Here is a 23,160-nt window from a genome sequence, read left to right on the forward strand (position 1 = left end):
GGAAAGTTTTTCTTTTTTTAAGTAGAAAACAAATACCCAGTAAGACGCCAAAGTCCAACTTAAGCAGGTAGCACAAATGAAGAAAAACGAAGCAAAGTTGGACACTGCTGACAGCTTAAAAAATCTTCTTTATTCTTAAAATCACAAGATAAGCGCTTTCGGGATGACCCTTCTTCAGATAAATAAAATGAATGAGATGGTTCACTTATATACATATAAAAGCCAATCACATTCAGAAATAGCAAGCACATTCAGTGAAAGACACGCCTATTTTTCAAAATAGGCTTAATTGGTATGTAATCATTTAAACCTGGCTTCCTGTTTGCCATTAAGCTAGCAATCCATTTTGTTTCTACAGTTTCTGTGTGAAGCACAATATCACCCCCCTAGTGCTGGGTTTAACATTTACAATAACCCTAAATTTAAATGTATGTGTGGGATACAAAATCACATGTCTACATAACGCATTTCTTTCATCTTTATTCCTAATACTGGAAAGATGCTGAAGAATCCTTACTTTGAACATGCTATTCGTCTTACCCACATAAAAACCTTGGCATTGACAGCATTCTGCTAAATATACTATGTTGGTTGTAGGGCAGGTTGCTCTTCCTTTAAAGTGAAACACTTTTTGGGTAATGGGATGTATAAAAACAGTACCTTTATTTACGTAGGGACAAGCTTTACATAATCCACAATTACTCGTTCCTGTTGAGTATGGTAAAGCATAGGACACATTTGGCACGGAAGGTTCCTTGCATAGTAGATCCTTTAAGTTTTTATTCCTTCTGTACCTAAAAGTGGGCTGAGGTCCCACTATGCCCCCCAGTGTACTATCACTGGTCAAGATGTTCCAGTTCTTCCTCACTATATTGCAGATATCACTAGTATTACTGCTATAGTTTAACATGACCTGCGGGACTTTACATAAAGCTTCATTGCTCTTTTTGACCTCACCCCTTTCAAAAGCTCTTAAAATCCAGGGCTACAGCCTTTGTTTTATCTTTATTTTTTATCCTGAAAAGACTTGAAACTGTCTCACAATGTTCCTGAACACTGAAGTGTCCTTTTCTGGATTTAGCAGGTACAAAATTAAATCATCTGCAAATAATGCCAACTTTTCTTGATTACCACAATTATATAATTGATATTTCTGGGGCCCTTATTTTCTTTGCCAAGGGCTTAAATATAAAGCAAATAATAAAGGGGAAAAAGGACACCCCTGCCTTGTTCTTTTGTTCAGACTGAACTTATCAAAGAGGAACCCTTACACTTTAATTCTTGCATCTGATCCTTCATACTGCAGTGGTGGTGCTGCGGTAGCATTGTCGCCTCACAGTTAGACGTTGCCCGCTCGATTCTCAGTTAGAGCGACTTCTGTGTGGCGACATGCATGAACGCACGTTCCTTCATTGAAGGTTGTGCATTAGGCCTGGCAAGCCAGCACGTAAAAACTCTACTGCCAATCATTAGCAGACCGGAGTTCCACTGTGGCGACCCCAAACCGGGAAAAGCCGAAAGACACAAACAAATCTTATTATATAAAGGAATACAAATGCTTCCATAGACCTACTCAGAAAATCTCTACTTACTCTGTCAAATGCTTTCTCTCATCAAGACCCATCAAAAATAGCAGTATTTTCTTAACATTCTGCTTCCCTCTGAGTTATAACTGTTCTATTACTGTTATAAAAAGTTTGCCTATCCCCTCAAAACTACACTGATGCATAACTTTTCATTTTGGGTAACATTGCCATTCTTTTAGCTACTATAGGCATAAACACTTCATAATCATGGTTTAAAATTGAAATGGGTCTACATGAAGCTGGGTCTGATGAGTCTTTACCGTCTTTAGGTATTACAGCCACCACAGCTTTCTTTCATAATGTCGGCACTTCCCTTCCTTTTAAAATACTGTTAAACAAAACCTTCCAGATCTTTATCATTTTCTTACCCCTACTTCCAAAGTTCAACAAGAATACCACCTGTTCCTAGAGACCTTTCTGCAGACTGATTTTATACATCACCATTATTATCTCACTTTCTCTTAACTATTGAGCCTCATCTGCTTCTAATCTTGGTATAATTAAGTCTTCCATAAATAATTCTATATACACTGGCTATAAAAGTATACACACCACTGTTAAAATGCCAGGTTTTTATGATATAAATAAATGAGACTTCAATAAATCATTTCAAAACCTTTCCCAACTTTAATGTGACCTATAACCTGTACAATTCAATTGAAAAACAAACAAATCTGTTAAGGGAAAAATATAAAAAAATCAGAAACATACAATAAGTTGGTTCCATACGTGTGAACACCCTTAAGCTAATACTTTGTTGAAGCACCCTTTGATTTAATTACATCATTCAGTCTTCTTGGGTAGGAGTCTATCAGCATGGCACATCTTGTCTTGGCAATAATTGCCCACTCTTCCTTGTAAAAGCGCTCCAAATCAGTCAGATTGCAAGGGCATCTCTTGTGCACAGCCCTCTTTAGGTCACCCCACAGATTTTCTATTGTATTTAGGTCTGGGTTCTGGCTGGGCCATTCCAAAACTTTAATTTTCTTCTGCTGAAGCCATTCTGTTGTTGATTTGGATGTATGCTTGGGGTCATTGTCATGCTGAAAAGTGAAATTCCTCTTCATCTTCCGCTTTCTAGCAAATTCCTGAAGGTTTTGGGCCAAAAGTGACTGGGATTTGGAACTGCTTATAATTCCATCCACCTTGACTAAAGCCCCATTTCCAGCTGAAGCAACCCCAAAGCATGATACTGCCACCACCATGCTTCACTGTGGGGATGGTATTCTTTTGGTGATGTGAAGTGTTGTTTTTGCGCCAGACATACCTTTTGGAATTGTGGCCAAAAAGTTTAACCTTGGTCTCATCAGACCATAACACATTTTCTCACATGCTTTTGGGAGACCTGATGAATTATTTTGCAAATTTTAGCCAGGTCTGGATGTTTTTTCTGTGTAAGAAAAGGCTTCCGTCTTGCAATCCTACCCCATAGTCCAGACAAATGGAGAATACAGGAGATTGTTGTGACATGTAGTACGCAACCAGTACTTGCCAGAAATTCCTGCAGCTCCTTCAGTGTTGCTGTAGGTCTCTTGGCAGCCTCCTGGACCAGTTTTGTCTTGTCTTTTCATCAATTTTGGAGGGACATCCAGTTCTTTGCAACATCACTGTTGCCCCATATTTTCTCCACTTTTTGATGACTGTCTTCACTGTGTTCCATGGTATATCCAATGCTATGGAAATTTTTTTGTACCCTTCTCCTGACTGATACCTTTCAACAATGAGATCCCTTTGATGCTTTGTAAGCTCTCTGCGAACCATGGCTTTTTCTGTAGCAGAAAAAAGGAGGACCAGCACTCAGAGGTACTACACTACACCCCAGTAAGAGTCAAGCCACAGCAGAAAATCAGAGCAGTAGCTGGGTTAAAAATAACTAATTCTGAAAATCCAGTGGAGATTAATTAAAGAAAAAAATACAGTTTCAGCCAAGCACATATTGACATTGTCAGCATTCACTCCAATGTATGAATGCTGACAGGATCTACTTTAGATCAACCAAAGTTCAGAATGTCGAACGTTTAAATGAGCCTAAATACACAAACTCAATGTTTGTTTTTTTGGATCGCAGTACAGTGAAGATTGGAATATTTGCCCTTTCCTCACTGTAGTGCGATCTCGGAGTTGGAATATATATTTAGTGGGGGTGTGGGGGGTACAGCCCCACACAATAGCAATTTCGATTTCCTGCATTTCTGCTCATGTGAGAATTTGAGATTTTGAAATGTTGTCTATTTAATACAGACCCTGCTGACAGTATGTTGATCATCCAAGCTACAAGTCTGCTGACAATGAAAAATGGGTAACATCATAATATACACCATACATAAGTACATCACTCTGTATGCAGTAATATAAATGCTGCCTTGGCTAGAGGAAAAAATACCTTCTGGCCTAATGATAATGTAGTGCACAGAAGTTTCACCACACTTTGCAAGAGATGGTCAAACAGCCCCATGCAAGAGATGGTCAAACAACCCCATGGTAAAAACAAGATATGCCTAAATGGAACAACAAAAGCCTTGTGAAATGCTGGATTTTCTTAGCTTCATGTAACCATATTTCACTTTCCTTAAGACAGCCCATAGAAATAATAATAAAAATAATAATTATAAAGATTTTAAAAAATATTCTAAATAACTTGTTTGGTGACAAAATACGCATGCTATCAATGTGTACTGTGCCCCTTTCAGAAGGTATACCTATAACTATTGCTATTGTGTACTGCATGCCCCTAAAATGATAGCTTCTTTCTAAGAAAAGAATAAAACATTTAAGACCTACAGTAACATTTTGCTATCTCAACTTGTAGTTGGTAAATAATTACGATGCACACAAGTTATAACACATTTTTGCCAGCAGTGATCCTATAATGACCTCAAGCTTTCATGTGCAAAGTGCCTCCACACCTCTTCCCCCAAAAGGCAGCCACTTTCCAAGCACATCTCTGACGCTAGATACTGAGGAAGTGAAAAAAAATGAAATGACTACTACTCCAGTCATTTCAACATATTCCTCTTTTTTAACACATTTATTAAATTGGCACTTAAGACACAGGCAAACACACAATAATATAAAAGAAAGCAAACCAATTTAACATGCTTCCATATGTTCTTTTTTATAACTATCTTCAGTCTAACATTACATAAATTGCTCAATTCCTGCCTTCCTTTAAATCTCACTTCTCCTACTGAACATTATTCTATATGCGCTGTATCAACAATTTCCATTTATTTCTGTGCACTTTGATCCCTACCTTTTCCAGTTATTTTATTTCTGTTACAATATGCTATACAAATGACTGTAATTCCCATTTTCACGAAAATGTTTTTTGGTAGCCACTAGAATTAAACTCAACAAGATCTTACTATATCAAGGCAATTCAGATCCTGTGTCCCAGCTCAAAGAAACCATTTCCTTAGTTAAATCCATTTACTCACCCAACATTACTGAAAGTGCTCTGTGGAGAATTTTTTAAAATCTGCCAATTTATTACACTCTCAAAACATGATCCCAGTTACTTTTTTTCTTCCCCATCACACCATCAACATTTGCCACAGGAAAAAAAATCTTTGAAGTCTGCTTGGGTTATAAGAATACCTATTCAAACACTTCCAAGCAAAAATACTAAACCCTCTGGACTTTGTTGCCTATGCGGGAGCCATACATATGTCATCCCAATGTTTCCATGTGAATTGCTTATCCAATGTACTTCACAAGACATCTGCAGCAGCTGGAAAGGCCACAGAAGTACCTTACAAAGAGGATACTGGTCTCAAACAGATGACCTACACTGACCGTATCAAAAAATTACAGCTTTACTCCGTAGCATATCGCCTACTCCGAGGTAATCTCTGCCTAACATATAGAGCTATGTCAAAACCAGAGCTGTTGGACATGTTACACTTAAAGAAATCCCAATCCCTCCGAGCCACACGTTCTAGGGACCTAAACCTTGTCACCACAATAAACAGAACATGCTGGAGGGATAGATTCCTGTCCCAGAGACTTCCCATACTCTGGAACAAGCTACCCATCTATGTCAAGCAAAGTTCCTCATTAGCACTCTTCAAGAAAAATCTTGATGAGTGGATGGGAAATAGGAAATACACCCCAGGGATCACTTCTGTGGCTCTGCTCAACAGTGGCACACAAAAATAACTTTCTTGGGTGTCGTAAGCCAGGGAACCTTGTTGGCTAAGTTTACTTAGGCCCTTGGGCCGATAGCCTAGTACCTACCTATGAACCTATGAATCTCTCTTCCCAGTCTTTTCTAGCCTCCTCTGACTGATTCCTGCATTGTGCAATATTTTATATGACATACTAACTATCCCTTTTTTAACTGCAATTTCTGTTCTAGACTTAACTAAAAACTCTACCGTAGCGGATTTTTTTTTTACTTAGGATTCCCCTACCCCTCTCTTTCTACTTATGCTCTGATATAAATCTCTGGTAGGGAAGACATTCTGTAGCCTGCAGTCTAAATGTCTTCTTAGTCTCAACCCATTCTATTATCTTTCCCTCTCTAATTATTTTTTCCAGTACCTTTCTTCTTTTGCCAGTTTTCCCCAGTATATTCCAGCCCCCACTTGCCTATTCTCTGTAGCCCTACTTGCAGTTATCCCTACTGGCATAATCTCCTTTCTTCATTCTCATGCTGGATTAGTTCTTACAATGCTTTCTGCTACTTTATTTGCCCTTCCTGCCTCATCATCATCATTCCTTTCCACTTTGAATTATAACCTTCTGCTTGTGTTATGTATATGTGTCTTAACTGTGTAGCTCTAAAATATCCCTTCAAATTAGGTAATCCTAAACCATCCTGCACTATTGGAAGGATCAACTTACCTCACTTAATTATTGGCTTCTATACCTTCCAGATAAATTCCTTCAACTCTTTATTATCATTCACAACTTCTCTGGTTGATAAAAAATATGCCTGATCTGTATATAAAACTAAAGGAAATAAAAGCATTTTCACTGCTTTTATCTTACTTATCCATATCCATAAATAAGCACTTCCAGTTTCTCAGTTTTTTTTTTTATTTTTTGTTTAGCCACTCTTCCTACATATCCTTAGCTGCCATAACAGAAGCCTTTTTAATGCATACTCTTAAATAATTAATGTTATCACGTCCCCATAAATATGAGTACTGCTTAACCAATTCATATGTGGGTACATAATTTTTGGCTACAGCCTTTGTTTTATCTTTATTTTTTATCCTGAAAAGACTTGAAACTGTCTCACAATGTTCCTGAACACTGAAGTGTCCTTTTCTGGATTTAGCAGGTACAAAATTAAATCATCTGCAAATAATGCCAACTTTTCTTGATTACCACAATTGTATAATTGATATTTCTGGGGCCCTTATTTTCTTTGCCAAGGGCTTAAATATAAAGCAAATAATAAAGGGGAAAAAGGACACCCCTGCCTTGTTCTTTTGTTCAGACTGAACTTATCAAAGAGGAACCCTTACACTTTAATTCTTGCATCTGATCCTTCATACTGCAGTGGTGGTGCTGCGGTAGCATTGTCGCCTCACAGTTAGACGTTGCCCGCTCGATTCTCAGTTAGAGCGACTTCTGTGTGGCGACATGCATGAACGCACGTTCCTTCATTGAAGGTTGTGCATTAGGCCTGGCAAGCCAGCACGTAAAAACTCTACTGCCAATCATTAGCAGACCGGAGTTCCACTGTGGCGACCCCAAACCGGGAAAAGCCGAAGACACAAACAAATCTTATTATATAAAGGAATACAAATGCTTCCATAGACCTACTCAGAAAATCTCTACTTACTCTGTCAAATGCTTTCTCTCATCAAGACCCATCAAAAATAGCAGTATTTTCTTAACATTCTGCTTCCCTCTGAGTTATAACTGTTCTATTACTGTTATAAAAAGTTTGCCTATCCCCTCAAAACTACACTGATGCATAACTTTTCATTTTGGGTAACATTGCCATTCTTTTAGCTACTATAGGCATAAACACTTCATAATCATGGTTTAAAATTGAAATGGGTCTACATGAAGCTGGGTCTGATGAGTCTTTACCGTCTTTAGGTATTACAGCCACCACAGCTTTCTTTCATAATGTCGGCACTTCCCTTCCTTTTAAAATACTGTTAAACAAAACCTTCCAGATCTTTATCATTTTCTTACCCCCTACTTCCAAAGTTCAACAAGAATACCACCTGTTCCTAGAGACCTTTCTGCAGACTGATTTTATACATCACCATTATTATCTCACTTTCTCTTAACTATTGAGCCTCATCTGCTTCTAATCTTGGTATAATTAAGTCTTCCATAAATAATTCTATATACACTGGCTATAAAAGTATACACACCACTGTTAAAATGCCAGGTTTTTATGATATAAATAAATGAGACTTCAATAAATCATTTCAAAACCTTTCCCAACTTTAATGTGACCTATAACCTGTACAATTCAATTGAAAAACAAACAAATCTGTTAAGGGAAAAATATAAAAAAATCAGAAACATACAATAAGTTGGTTCCATACGTGTGAACACCCTTAAGCTAATACTTTGTTGAAGCACCTTTTGATTTAATTACATCATTCAGTCTTCTTGGGTAGGAGTCTATCAGCATGGCACATCTTGTCTTGGCAATAATTGCCCACTCTTCCTTGTAAAAGTGCTCCAAATCAGTCAGATTGCAAGGGCATCTCTTGTGCACAGCCCTCTTTAGGTCACCCCACAGATTTTCTATTGTATTTAGGTCTGGGTTCTGGCTGGGCCATTCCAAAACTTTAATTTTCTTCTGCTGAAGCCATTCTGTTGTTGATTTGGATGTATGCTTGGGGTCATTGTCATGCTGAAAAGTGAAATTCCTCTTCATCTTCCGCTTTCTAGCAAATTCCTGAAGGTTTTGGGCCAAAAGTGACTGGGATTTGGAACTGCTTATAATTCCATCCACCTTGACTAAAGCCCCATTTCCAGCTGGAGCAACCCCAAAGCATGATACTGCCACCACCATGCTTCACTGTGGGGATGGTATTCTTTTGGTGATGTGAAGTGTTGTTTTTGCGCCACACATACCTTTTGGAATTGTGGCCAAAAAGATTAACCTTGGTCTCATCAGACCATAACACATTTTCTCACATGCTTTTGGGAGACCTGATGAATTATTTTGCAAATTTTAGCCAGGTCTGGATGTTTTTTCTGTGTAAGAAAAGGCTTCCGTCTTGCAATCCTACCCCATAGTCCAGACAAATGGAGAATACAGGAGATTGTTGTGACATGTAGTACGCAACCAGTACTTGCCAGAAATTCCTGCAGCTCCTTCAGTGTTGCTGTAGGTCTCTTGGCAGCCTCCTGGACCAGTTTTGTCTTGTCTTTTCATCAATTTTGGAGGGACATCCAGTTCTTTGCAACATCACTGTTGTCCCATATTTTCTCCACTTTTTGATGACTGTCTTCACTGTGTTCCATGGTATATCCAATGCTATGAAAATTTTTTTGTACCCTTCTCCTGACTGATACCTTTCAACAATGAGATCCCTTTGATGCTTTGTAAGCTCTCTGCGAACCATGGCTTTTTCTGTAGCAGGCAACTGAGTAAATGTCAGGAAAATCCTACTAGGACAGCTGAACTTTATTTGGGGTTACTCAGAGTCTCTTTAATTGATGGCAGGTGTGTACCCAAGAAGACTGAATGCTGCAATTAAATCAAAAGGTGTTACAACAAAGTATTAGTTTAAGGGTGTGCACACTTATGCAACCAGCTTATTGTACATTTTTTTATTTTTTATATTTTTCCCCTAACAGATTTGTTTGTTTTTCAATTGAATTGTACAGGTTACAGATCATATTAAAGGTGGAAAAAGTTTTGAAATTATGTATTGTGGTCTCATTTTTTTATATCACAAAAACCTAGCATTTTAACAGGGGTGTATACACGTTTAATATCCACTGTATGCTCTTTTTTGATTTCCACATTTCTCTGTTGTATACAAATTTTCATAAAACTTCTGAGATATCTCTAATACCTCTATAGGCTCTCTGTTTATTTTTCTTATTAAAGGCTCCCTAAGTCTGGCAACAACTCTCTCTACCAGCCTAAGCTGTTGTGCTAAATGATTTTGTTTTCTGGAGTTATTATCGAAAAATAGTTGCATAATACCAATTTTTCTATACAGATGCATATTATCTAGATACTCCCTTATTTTCTCTTTAGAATTTTGCATTTTCTCATCTTCCTGTTACGTGAGATTCCCCTTATTCTACAATACTTTAACTTTTGTCAGCACGTCTACATAATTCCTATTACCTCTTAACCATATATTTTCTCTTATATTTCTACCCTATTTTTAAACTTCATTTTATCCCAGTTACTATCTATAACTTCTGAAGAAATTTCTATTTTCCCAGACAATTCTTGAATAATTTCTACTAACCCTTCCTTAAATTTCTCACTATTTAATAGGTAGCCGAGAAAATGCCAGTAAATAATTTTTATTTCATTATCCTGCATTTTCATCTTAGTTTTTATTGGTGCATGCTTTGAAACAGTTATTGTATATGCGCTAAAGCTTTCAATTAAATGTACATGTTCCTGTAAAATATAATTTCTATCTAGTCTAGCCTAGTTATTGTACCTTGAGGAACAATATGTACATTCTCTCCAAGTTCTTACTACTGAATTCATGTCTTCCATGCCAAATATTTTCATAAATTTCTTCATCTACCTTCTTTTGTTATATTTTCCCTTACAGGTCCACCAGATACATCCTCAGTGTTGCAAATCAAGTTCCATTCCCCACCCTAAGTAATATTTCTTGCAGAAAGCTGATTATTTCTCCCCAAATTTTCTTAATATCCATAACAGCAGTTTTTGGTGGAATATAACTTCCTTCCAGCATAATCCTCTTCTCTTTCCAGCAGCCCTTTACTACCACAAATCTACTGTTAAGTTTTTCCTCTTCATTCCCTACTGTAGCTCCTCTAGCAATTAGCATAATTACTCCCATTTTCCTTTGTCACCGATATTCTGTTGAATACCTATCCTGAAATCCTTTCTTTATCAAATTCACATGTGCATTTCTTTCTTTCTGTAGCATTCACTATTTGCATTCTGCATTTCTTAGTATAATTCACTACTCTTTCCTTTTTGTCTATACTTGTAAGGTCATTTACATTCCAGGATAATATGGAAGGCATAGCCATTATGATAAAAAGTTATTGTTCCTTCCTATTACACATGACAGTTTTTTTGAATGAGCATTTCCAACATTTGTTTTACATGCACACATTAATGTTTGGTAAGCTGATCTTTTAAACAGTTGCTTCTTGTCATCTCTACTTGAACATACGTCACATTTTTCAAGACTTTTTGTTTTAATGAAAATCCTCAAAAAAGAAAGCTGAGTACATTTTCAGAACACCCCATAACCTACTGACTTTGAACAAAGACACACAACTATGTATATCTTTCAAAAGTGAAGTTTAACCCTCCAAACAATAGCAATTGCCCCAAATTGACAGCTGCACCCAAAGGCAATACATAACAAAAAATAAGCTTTCCCATGCTAAAGCACATGTTACAGTCTATGCTCCCAATTAGATTGGTGTCTGTTTTTTATCTATATTCCCCTGAAAAAACAGCTTGTATGCTTTCAGAAAACATTAACTTTTAGTCATAAGAAAAAGTGTGCTGGCTATCTTTAAATAAAACTAAATTATACACCATCCTATTAAATGTTTTAAAGTTTTAAGGTTGCTAGGGAAGCTGCTGTCTCTTATTCAATTCCAGTAATTCCAAACTTTATTTTTTAATGAACAGCTTGCCATTGTACCTTTAAATTTAGCATTTCCCTCAGCAAAAAAAAAATGCTCAGAACTCTCAAGATTAATTTCTAACACCTGCAGACAGGTTGTCTCCATGAAAAGATAGTAATAAGAAGAAACACAGCTAACAGCTTTGCAGATGCATAAAAGAATATTTGTCATTACAGATGCATAACATAATATTTGTCAATTTCACTCAAAACAGCAAAGAATGTACAACTGCAACTGAACATTTACTAATGGAAAAACAAGCCAATATCACTGCATATGCAAAAAAAAAAAAACTTGACACTTTTCATGACTTCATAATTTTGTCCTATTTTTAAAGCCTACTTGCTTACAAAAAATACTTGTTTATAGATTATGCCAAGGAAATTAATCCAAACATTTGTTTTTGCAAAAATAAGAGAAAATATCTCAACACTGCACATTATATAAACAGTGTAATTTTACACCCCATCCCCCACCGCAGCAGCACAAGATAACAGCACTTAACCTAAAAATGTTTTTGTCTAGCCATTGTGAAGAATATATTTCTTATAAATAAAAAGTACTTGTTTACTTTAATAACTTTGCCACATACAAAATTCACTGAAAAGACCCTCCACTTCCAGAGTTAAAATACTTGTGACTACACACACAAAACTGCTTTACTATATAGCATACAGTTTACATCACAAAATGTTTGATACAGACAGTATTAAGAATAAAAACTGATTTACTTACATTTACTTTTTTTCTTTTTAGTGTCCTATTAAATATCACTTATATAAAGTGGGGTACATGTTTTACAGCCCATCCACAAGTTTAACAAAGTCAAGAAAAGTCCAGTCTTTCTCAGCCATTTTTTCTTGCAATGCCATATTTCACAAAAGTTACTGATGCTTTATATAATTTTAAATTTACTCACTAATTTCAGTGTTGCTGATCTTCTTTCTGTTCACCTCCATCCTCCAACACAAGACTCTGGTTCATGTCTAAGGTAGTCCTGATTCTTCTTGGAAAAAAATTGTGTTTTTTTTTTCTATCTCTAAAGCATTTTCCTTTGGAACACTGGAAAAGGTTTCACTGGCAAAGTCTCTCTATCAGCTCTATTGTCAGAAGAATGAGAAGCAGTGACCGCTTCTGTTTGATGGCTCACCTTTTTGCTGGATAAATGATTTATTTCTTCGTTATCCTGTTCTGCATAAAAAAAAGTCTTTGATCCTCCAGGAAAAATATTCTGAAGACAGCTGGATACAGCAGCTTGAATCTCACACCTGCCTTTTGACATTTGCCAATAAATGCACCTGTCTTCTGCCTGGTATACAGTGAATAATCATTTTCCATTAACACTCCATCATTTCCAATTTTTATTGCTTTTCCCTTCTGACACACTTTTGTCAGGATCAACTCTTTCTGCTGATATGATTGCATTTTTACTAATACAGGTCTTGGCTGCTTTCTCATTGCTAGGTTTGGAGAAAACACTTGATGTGCCCTTTCAATTAACAAATCCTGCTATGGAATTTGTGTGTTTATAAAATTAATAGAGAGTTCCCCCCAGTTCCTCTAGTATAGCAGAATATCAATTTTTCCCTGTGTGCTCTATCTTTTCAATGCCACCATTTTTGAAACAGCTCTTCTTGAAAAGTCTCACACTCAGCCACCCCTTTCTTCATTTCAACATCTGATTTTTGCAGTTTTGTCAGTTCTTCTGAATAGCTAGTTAAAACTTCTCCTACTTTTCCTTGACTTTTGCTATTGGAATTAATATATTCCTTCAATGCTTCACTTATTTTAATCACCTCTGAGTACATTTGATTTATTTTTCCTCTAAATAACTGAAAGCCCTCTCTTGTACCAAGGCTGAAACCTGAACTACTTTTTACTTAACAGCTGCAAGATTATTTTCAGTCAGTGTTTTCTCTTTACCTTTCCTCTCTGATTTTCTTTCAGGTTCTCTAAATTTCTTATTTTCTGGCATCTAGGCAGTATGCTAACTAGGCACTAACTGAATTTTACTCATGCTGGTAGAAATATTAGCTCTTATTTCTCAATTTATTTTTTCACACTGGGAAAGCTGAAAGTAAGTTGTTGATTAGTATGTAGCCATTTTGGAATTCTATCAATATAATCCTCTTGAACACATATGCTCACTACCAAATATACACTAAGCAACTCTTAAGTTTCACTACATCAAGCTAAAGTAAAGGATAATTAAGAGACGGGTGTTTACCTCAAAAAAAAAAAAAAAAAACACAAAAACATAAAAAAAATTCTACCCATGTTGCCCTTAACATCACTGTTTCCACACTCTCATTTATCTCGCTCTATCTCTGAAACAAGCTCCTCTCCCTCCATGGAAGCATGTTAGCACTGTGGAATAAAGAAAATAAAGCACCCCTCATTCTAAAACTAAGCTACAATTGTTTTTATAAAATCACCCAGTTACAATGTCTTAAAATAGTCCTCCTCTCCTGCACAAAATTTTTAAACTGTCTTCCTTTTTGACACTGTGGCATCACCCTGTCTGGAAATCTAGCTAATCACAGTGCTTAGATACAAAGACCGACCTAATAGAAAGTACAGTCAGTCTGTAGGTCTGGTGTGAATCAACAGCCATCAGTAGTTCCTCAAAAAAAAAAAAACACTTGCAATTCCAACCTGACTAATTGTGGCTGTTTAACCTGTTGAGTCACAAGCCAGAGCAGAATTTCAAGACTGCTGTAGATGCTAACCTCTAGGTAATGATAATATCAAGTAGGGGAGTAAGTAGAACAGGTTTACTATCATAACCTGGAAATGCACTTAGTCGAGTTATCATGTCATTGAACTTAAATAGCAAAAATGAAAACATTTTTCAGACCCCATCTTAAGCCATGGTAATGTCGAGAGTTCGATATTTGCCATTTCGAAAATATGGCTGTTGACCTACATGTGCCGTCTGGTCACCGATATTCAAGCTTCGGTATGGTAAGTTTTGATGTTTAGCCTCTTTGAAAGTCTACTTTCGACGCTCCTTTACCCGACCAAGTGCATTTCCAGGTTACGATAGTAAAACCATTGAACATTATGGTCTACAATGTCAAAAATTTTTGTAAGGTCAAAAAACATTGCTCTGTAAGATTACCTTTATCCATGTTACACAGAATTTTATCGGTCAATGCCCATACTGCTGACACCTTTATCTGTCCAGAATTCATGCTGTTTGTGTGAGAGGAGTTTAGTTTGTTGAATGCAGTCCACTAGTTCAGTGCAAATCATTTTTTAAGTATTTTTCCAAGTGTTGGTAAGATGGAAAGTGGATGGAATTGAAAAGTTTTGCTTAGTTTAGTTAGCAGCACACAGCTGACAGCTTGCTTGAGTAAGGATTTTCTTATCAGTGTCAGAGGTGCAACAAAAGCAAACTTGCCTTTGATGCAGAAGGCTGTGGGTTCTATTCCCATACCAGGTAGACAATGCTGATACTGTAGTACAGCATAAGGGGAGTGCTGCACTCTTGAGTGTGCCTTCTTTCAGGTTCAACTTTAAACTGAGGACCCATCTGTTTGAGCTGAAGTTTTAAAAGATCAAATGGCACCTACTGAAAAGAGTAGAGGAGGTTCCCCAATGCCCTGGCCAAATTTCCCCTAGTTCTATAAATATCACCTTGGGTCTCCCCTGAAAAAAAAGGTACTAGCCTTGTGGGAAAAACCCAGTCAACAAAGAATAAAATAAGTAAAAATAAAAAAAATAATAGAGGCAGATGTGTATAAGAGGGACTGCTAGAAAATCCCTACACTGCTATACATAAGTGCAAATTGTCTGTGCCTGTGGATCTGTTTAAGGAGTGAGAGGAGGAGATCCTGTGCTGTGGCATAGAGGGATAAAGCCCTAAAGACAGCCCAAGTGATCCATCTTCATTTAGTGGTATTGGCATCTGAGGTGCTGTAAGGAAGGGATGGGCATGGACATCTGGGGGGGGGAGGGGTGGACAGGGTGTTCATCAAAGATGCACCCAAAACAAAGGAATGGTCCACAGAGAGGATTAGCCCATTGACAGTGTCAACAAATGCAAGAGTGAGGACATGGAAATAAAGGTAGGTCATAATATCCCCCTCCCTCAGCAGCCGAGTTAGTTACTGGCACTGCCCTCCAAGGCACACTTAAAATTCACTCTAGTTCCAGAAATCCAGGGGATAAAGTTGGAGCAGTCAGACCCAGTGATGGACCAAGGCACTGGGATCACCAGAATGAATGAACCAGGATGAGAGACAATAAAGGAGTGGGAGGAGGTCATTTGCTTAAATTAGTTTATGGCAGAAGTGGGAGGCTGAATACGGAGAAAAGATTGTCATTTGGAAAGTCCTGCATGACTGTGTGTATTTTAAGTACAACTGAACTCTGTTAGGAAGTTGGATGGATTAAAAGTGGAGATATAATTTTGCGAAGACAGTTATGCCTACCAATTAGACAATTTACATCTTTCTAGAAGAGGTTTGGTTTGTTGACTAGAAGTTGTTGTTTTGCTGGTTTAGCTTTGTGCTGTCTCACTTCTGCTTGCTTGTTAAGAATACTGAATTGTGCATACTGGAGATGTGTTGAGTGATGGGTTTTGTATATAATTATGCCATGGGTTACTCCTGTGTTTTAAGAGTGCTTTAAGTTTTTTCAGTTAACCAGAAGTTATAGTTGGTTTTGTATAACTTTATGACAAAAATAAAAATGTATCTTGTATATTTTTAACCATGAAGATGAGGGCTTCAGCTGCCTTGTTTGGGTCCTACTAGGTTTATTTCTGGGGACAATTTTAGAGGAAGAAAGGTATGTTTTAAGTTTTTTAATGTTTTATTGGAATTTATTGCTGAAGGATGTGCACTGTACTGGTATCTTAAGTAAGGTGTTTTGAATCTGGAAGCTTAACAGGCAGTGGTCACTAAAAGATAAGGGATGAATGGTTGTTAGTGAAATTGTGGAGGAGTTATTTGTAATTACTATGTCCAGAAAAGTATGTTTGGACTTTTCCTTGTTTGACCTGCTTTGTTGGTTTACTACCTGAATGAGTTTCAGGTCATAAATACATTCAGATAAGTCATTGTGCAGTGCACTTAAGAATCTTAGATTAAAGCTTCCTATCAAGATGTTTATTTATTTAGAAAAGTACAGTTTTGTACCTACCATAAATGTAGATGTTCGAGGATTCCCTTGCTGCAGTCCTGACAATTGGGTATAGTCCCAGTCGGCCCGAATACCAGAGGGTCATGTAGACTGACGCCAGTGGTACTAATGCGCATGACGGACGCCATTTCCTCAGTCTTTTCTTGCCCCAGATGTCAGAAGACCCAAAAAGACAAGTCCCAAAAACAACCTGCACCAAAAAACATGTACAATATATACAGTAATATATACAAAAATATAAGCATGTAAACTCACCTACACAACCACCCTGAAACACAGAGGGGAAGGAGGGAGGGTAGCAAGGAATCCTCGAACATCTACATTTATGGTAGGTACAAACTGTACTATGTTCTTCGTCTTCCCTTGCTGCAGTCCTGACAATTGGGTAGAATCCCAAAGCAGAGGTAAGGGAGGCTGGCAAATTATAAAGTAGCAGGAGCTGACAACATGCCTTGTAAAACAGCTGTGGCAAAACCAGCTCTAGTCTTAGAGTATAGGCAGGTGATAATGCCTAGAGAAAGTATCGACTGAACTCCAAGTAGCTGCCTGCACAAAATCCTTAGATGCCACCCCTTAGAAATGCTGTTGAAGTGGCAGTAGCCCTAGTGGAATGAGGCCTAATCCCAGCTGGAACCTCTTTGCCATGATGGGAATAACAAAATGCAATGCAAAAGCCAATCCACCTAGAAATAGTTTGTTTTGACACAGGCTTGCCCTGTGAACTTAAAGCAAAAGAAACAAGTAACTGCTGAGACTGCCTAAAATCTTTAGTCCTGCTCAAATAATATTGCCTGTGTACATCTAAAGTGTGTAAAATCTTTTCCCCTTTATTTTGAGGATCTGCAAAAACGTAGGCAAATGAATAGTTTGGTTTAAAGCCACACTAGAAACCACCTTAGGCATAAAGGAAGGATTAGTACGTAATGATACCCTGTCCTTATGGAAAATCAAAAGGGCTCTACTGCCATAAGGGCCTGCAACTCAGACACCCTTCTTGCAGAAGTAATAGCCAACAGAAAAGCAGTCTTCCATGACAAATATTTCAATTCAGCAGTAGCTGCAGGCTCAAAGGACTGTAGAGTAAGTTTTTCCAACACAAAATTGAGATCCCAAGCAGGAGTAGGAGCTCTACGGGGTCTTATATTCTTTGCCCCTCTAAGAAACTGCTTGAACAAAGGATGCGAAAACAAAGGTGGGTCACAATCATAGTGAGCTGAAATTGCTGCAGCATGAATCTTTATGGAAGAGAAAGACAAACCTTTGTCCAATAATTCAGTAAGATATTGAAGAGCCACACTCAAATTAGGCTCTGAAATCTCCAAATTCTTTGCTGTACTCCAAAATAAAAATCTCTTCCATTTTTCTCTCCTAGTACTAGGCCTTCTAGCTTCCATAATCACATTTAAAACTTGTTGAGGAAGCTGAGACCTACCATGCTTCAACACAGAATATGCCAAGCTGTGAGATGAAGAGATTGAAGCTTGACATTGAGCAGATGACCGTCCTTCTGAGATAACAGATGAGGAATCAGAGGTAAAGGCCATGGAGGCTTCTTTACAAGACTCCTTAGAAGTGGGTACCAGTGTTGCCGAGGCCAATCTGGAGCTATCAAAATCATCCTTGGCCTGTCCTGTCTGACCTTTAGTAATACCTTTGGAAGAAGAGGTAGAGGTGGAAAGGCATAGACATGAAGGTTTTTCCAACTGAAAGACAGAGCATCCACTTTCCAAGCTGTGTGATGAAACCCCTTTGTGCAATACTGTGGCAGCTGGTGGTTTAGTGGAGAAGCGAACAGATCTATGTCTGGAGTTCCCCATGACACTGTCAATTTCTGAAATACATGAAGATCCAGTTTCCACTCGTGGGGATCCATGATTTGTCTGCTTAATACATCTGCTAGGGAGTTCTGTGCTCCTGGCAGAAACCTTGCCTGAAGAGTCAGTTGCAGGCTTAACGCAGTCTCCCATAAAATCATTGCTTGCCTGCATAGAGGATAAGAATGTGTTCCCCTTGTTGATGTACCACATGACAGTTGTGTTGTCTGTCCGAATCAACACCTGCCCTGGAAGAAGTAACTCCTTGAACGCCATCAATGCAAACTGGACTGCCAACATCTCCTTCATGTTGATATGTAGATGCTGTAGTCTGGCAGGCCACTTGTCTTGTATCCACTTTCCATTTAGATGAGCTCCCCAAGCAGTGTCCGAGGCATCTGTCGTTAAAATCTGACTCGCCTCTGGCCGGGTCACAGAGAGTCCCTTGTTTAGGTGACATTCCTGAGCCCACCACAAGAATTCCTTTTGAAGGCAAGGTATTATTTGAATGACAGTGTCCAAATCTTGGCAGTGCTGTGTCCATACATTTTGAGATACCATTGCAGCTTCCTCATATGCAGTTTGGCATTGGGAAGCACCAGAATACAAGATGCCATGAACCCTAATGCTTGAAGGACTGTCCTTGCAGTCAGCACGGACTGATGAGATAGTTGATGGAAGTAAAGTGACAGACTCTTTTGTTTGTCCGGGGTTAAAAGGCCATCTGGGCTGCTGTATTCAGTCTCACACCCAGAAAGCACATGTCTTGAGAGGGTACTAGACTGGACTTTATTTCGTTCACAGAATACCCTAGGCATCTTAGCACTGCTATGACATATTCCAGATGCTGTAGAACATGTGCGCTTTCTTGAGCCAGAATCAGGCAGTCCTCAAAGTGACGATAAATTTCAATGCCTTGAAGCCTCAAGTAAGCTATCACTGGAGCCAGAACCTTTGTGAATACTCTGGGCAGTAGATAAGCCAAAGGGCAATGTAGAGAACTGATAATGAAAATCTCCAGTTCAAACGCAAATACTTTCTGCAACTTAGCCTTATGGGCACATGAAGGTAAGCTTCCTTGAGATCCAAAGTTACCATCCAGTGATCCTTGCCCAGCAGAGGTAACAGTTGCTGTAACGTCAACATCTTGAACTTGGGAATGTCCAGATAAGTGTTGAGGATAGATAAATCCAAAATTGGTCTCCACGTGTTCCCCTTCTTTGGTACTAGGAACAGGCGAGAATAAAATCCAAGCCCCTTTCTGACACAGGGACTGGCTGAATAGCCCCTATCTGGAGTAACTGAGAAACTTGCTTGTGAGCCTCTTTTCTTTGTGGAGGAGGAACATCTGGCATGCCTTTGAAAGGGGCATTGTGTGGAAATAAAATCTGTACCCGTGATGAATGATATCCAGCACCCATCTGTCTTGAGTGATTAAATCCCAATTTTCTTTGAAAAGAGACAATCTTCCTCCCAAAGGAGCTGCCAGACGAGAGTCCACTGGCAGCTGAAAAGGCAGGTCATTGGTTCTGCTTACGAAAGGACTGACCCCTGCCCTCACCAGAAGTCTGAGCAGGTGAACTGTCTGATCTAGGCCTAAACGAACCTTGAGCCCTGCCCCTACCACGTCTAGACCTACCCCTAGACTGGGAACCATAAGCAGGATATGTCCACCCCTTAGCAGGCCAATTTCTACTAAACTTGGAGGCTGCACCTGCAAAAATCTTTAACAGTCTGCATAGACTTAGCTTTGTCCTCCATTTTCTTTAAAACTGCTTCCACAGGCGGTCCAAACAACACATCAGACTGTAAAGGAGCATCCAAAATCCTGGTCTTAACATGCTCAGCTAAATTCTGATCCTTCAACCATGCATGTCTGAAGAACAGAACTAGTAGCAGCCACCCTCGAGGAGGCCTGAACAGCATCAAAACCACACTGCAAAGAATGCTTACCCACTTGTTCAGACACATGAACCAAATCCAGCAATTCTTTACACTCAATACCTTCCGCCAAAGCATCCACCTTAGATTTCAATTGTGAAAGGAGATAATTCTGATATTTCAGCATATGAAATTGACAATTCAACGCCCTCATGGCTAGAGTGGAAGAAGTATATACTTTCTTACCCCACCTATCCAAAGCCCTTGCCTCTTTATCAGAGGGTACAGGATTTTTAACCACAGAAGCTTTAACACCTTTAGGCCCCTGAGAAACAGTTTCTGGGTCCGCCCTGGGACTCTTAAACAAATACTTATGAGCTTCGGGCACCCTATAATACCTATCAGGCTTAACAGGAGCAGGAGGCAAGGAATCAGGGTTCAGAGAAGCCTCTGCAAAAACATCCTCTACCACATTCAATACAGGAGGAATAGCTAAGGGCCTATGCTGGGGCAAAAACAAGAATTCCCTAAGCCTTTTTCTGGAGTCAGAGTAATCTTGGCCTTCCCATTTAAAGTGCTCCCTCATGGAGTGAAGAGTCTCTGAAAATGAAAAATCCTCAGGAGGAGAAGCTGAAGGAGTGGAATCATCCACATCAGAATCAGAATAAGTAGGAAACTCTTGCAAGTCTTCCACAGAAGACTCTGAAGCCTGTGAACACTGTTCAAAACTATCAAACTCCTGTTCCACCCTAGGCCTCTTATCAGGTGGGGCATAGAACCTCTAATCAGAGTAATCAAATCTTCTGCCATTTTAAGCATATGTTTCTTAGGCACAGAGCCCGAAATGCTAGGAGAAGCCCCACAGAAGCTGAACTGGGCCTTCCTCTAAAAGAAGCTTTGGCAACAGAAGGAGAGGCCCTAACTACCTTGGGAAGAGAGGGAAGAACAGTTACCTGAGAAGCCCCTCAGCCTGGCCTACCTCCTGAGAGGGCACATCCTGTAACAGTAAAGTATCTGCCTGAGACTCCATAGAGACTCCTGGCAAAACCTCTGGCTCCCCTGAGCCTTCTAAAGGACCGACGTCCGGGACTGCCGGTTCCTCACCCTAGACTTCACTGTTTTGTCCTTGCGCTTCTTAGATGAAGCAGGCGCCGGAGCATCCGGCGGCATAGTATAATTGCAACGCTTTCCAAACACTAACCTAGCACAATCAAGCCTCCTCTTAATAGTGCGCTTGTTAAATCTAGCACAAGAGCGGCAACCAACAACGTCGTGTTCAGGCCCTAAACAAGGTATACACAATGTATGATAATCCCTATGCGGTATCTGCTTCCCACAAGAAATACAGTTATTCACTTTTTCTGACATCCGGTTAAATACTGAGGCAAGAAAAACCAAAATGTTCCCAACGGGTTATTAGCCAACTCTGTATTCGGTCTGAAACTCCGGTTTCGGAAAATCTCAGAACGCCAACCTGCACTCGCAAAATTGCTTCTGCATCGGACCATGCGGCAAAAAAAGACTGAGGAAATGACGTCGGTCATGCGCATTAGTACCCTGACGTACTGACGTCAGTCTAAGGCGCCATGACCGACGTCAGCCTTATACTCTGGTATTCGGGCCGACTGGGACGCGGACTATACCCAATTGTCAGGACTGCAGCAAGGGAAGACGAAGAACATCTGAGGACAGTATTACCAGTAGAAGTGTTTGGACATTTTAAAGTGAGGGGGCAGTTGGTCAACATGTTATTGCTATGTAATAATGGTGTTAGCTGGTGGAAATTATTTTGAAAACTATCCAGTTTTGGTTGGATTTGGAAGTACAGTGAGCTTCATTAACTAGCTATGTTTAAATTAGTTTTGTATAGCAGAAGAGGGGCTACACCTTTATAAGGTCTGGATCATGAGTCTAGGAAGAAGTCATAGCCTATAAAGAATTAGTACAGATATAACCCCCCCCTCCTTTGGCTAGCAGATCTAAGAGCACTGATGCCCTCCTTGTGGGAGGAATAAAAATGCCTTCATGAAATCTCACTATGCTTATTCAGTTAAACAGACAAGTGGACGAGTGTTCTTGTTCTAAGTTCTAAGAGCTGCTTTAAAGTAAATTAAGTTAAGTTTGCAAAAAATTTTTTCAAATTATAGTATAAACATGACAGATGTTATTTTAAAAAGGGATAATGTACGGTGTGAAAGAGGTGTAATAACTTTGACAGGTTAGGGGTGACTGGGGAGTGAAGCAGGCAATTCACTTGCTTCAGTAGGAGTCAATCTGAACGTGTATACACGGAGAACTGGCTTATTCAGCTCATGAAAGGTATGAGCAGCACGTATGAGAGAAAGGTAAGAAAGACCATGAGTTACTTATTATTTGAGAAGATATGACAGTTATATTAATGACTCCAGACATAATACAAATGCAAATTAAGAAAGAAATAAGTAAAGGTGGGTAGAAGTTAAAATCCTGGAAGCATGTGATTTAGGAAAGCTGGAAGTAAGAAAGGAAAGGCCTTTAACATATATAAAAGGTATACTCTTAAGACAGATGCAGTACATAATTTGTTTTGAGAGTTTAAGGGAATTACAGAATGTAGCATATATACTTGGCTTTTCATATTACTCAGCAGACTTGTACAATGAAAATGATGATGAAAATTAAATTGGGAATGTTTACAAGACATTCAGTGGCTTTTTCTTTTTTTTTTTGAAAACATAATTAAAGGGTGTTTTATTCAAGAATTGTGGAAGGACCATCACAGTATGAGGGTGTGACATAATAGGTGACTTGTGGATTGATTTTAAAGATGTTTAAAATGATTTTACATCACTGGAATGGGTATGGAACAAAGAACAAAGGAATGCAAAAAAAGTGGTAAGACAGCACAATAATTTGGAAGAGACGAATACAACACATACTGAAAAGAAAATGCGATT

The 23,160-nt window shown here is 38.8% G+C and overlaps 1 protein-coding gene across 1 annotated transcript in view; it reads right to left on the reverse strand.

The window, feature by feature from the left end:
- The window catches only part of LOC122803780 (echinoderm microtubule-associated protein-like 5), a 3,919,718-nt gene that overhangs the window by 3,406,347 nt on the left and 490,211 nt on the right, over positions 1-23,160 (reverse strand). The window lies entirely within an intron of this gene.

The sequence above is a fragment of the Protopterus annectens genome, chromosome 6.part0, assembly GCF_019279795.1.
Source record: "Protopterus annectens isolate FY-2018-M chromosome 6.part0, PAN1.0, whole genome shotgun sequence".
NCBI classification, from domain to species: Eukaryota; Metazoa; Chordata; order Ceratodontiformes; family Protopteridae; genus Protopterus; species Protopterus annectens.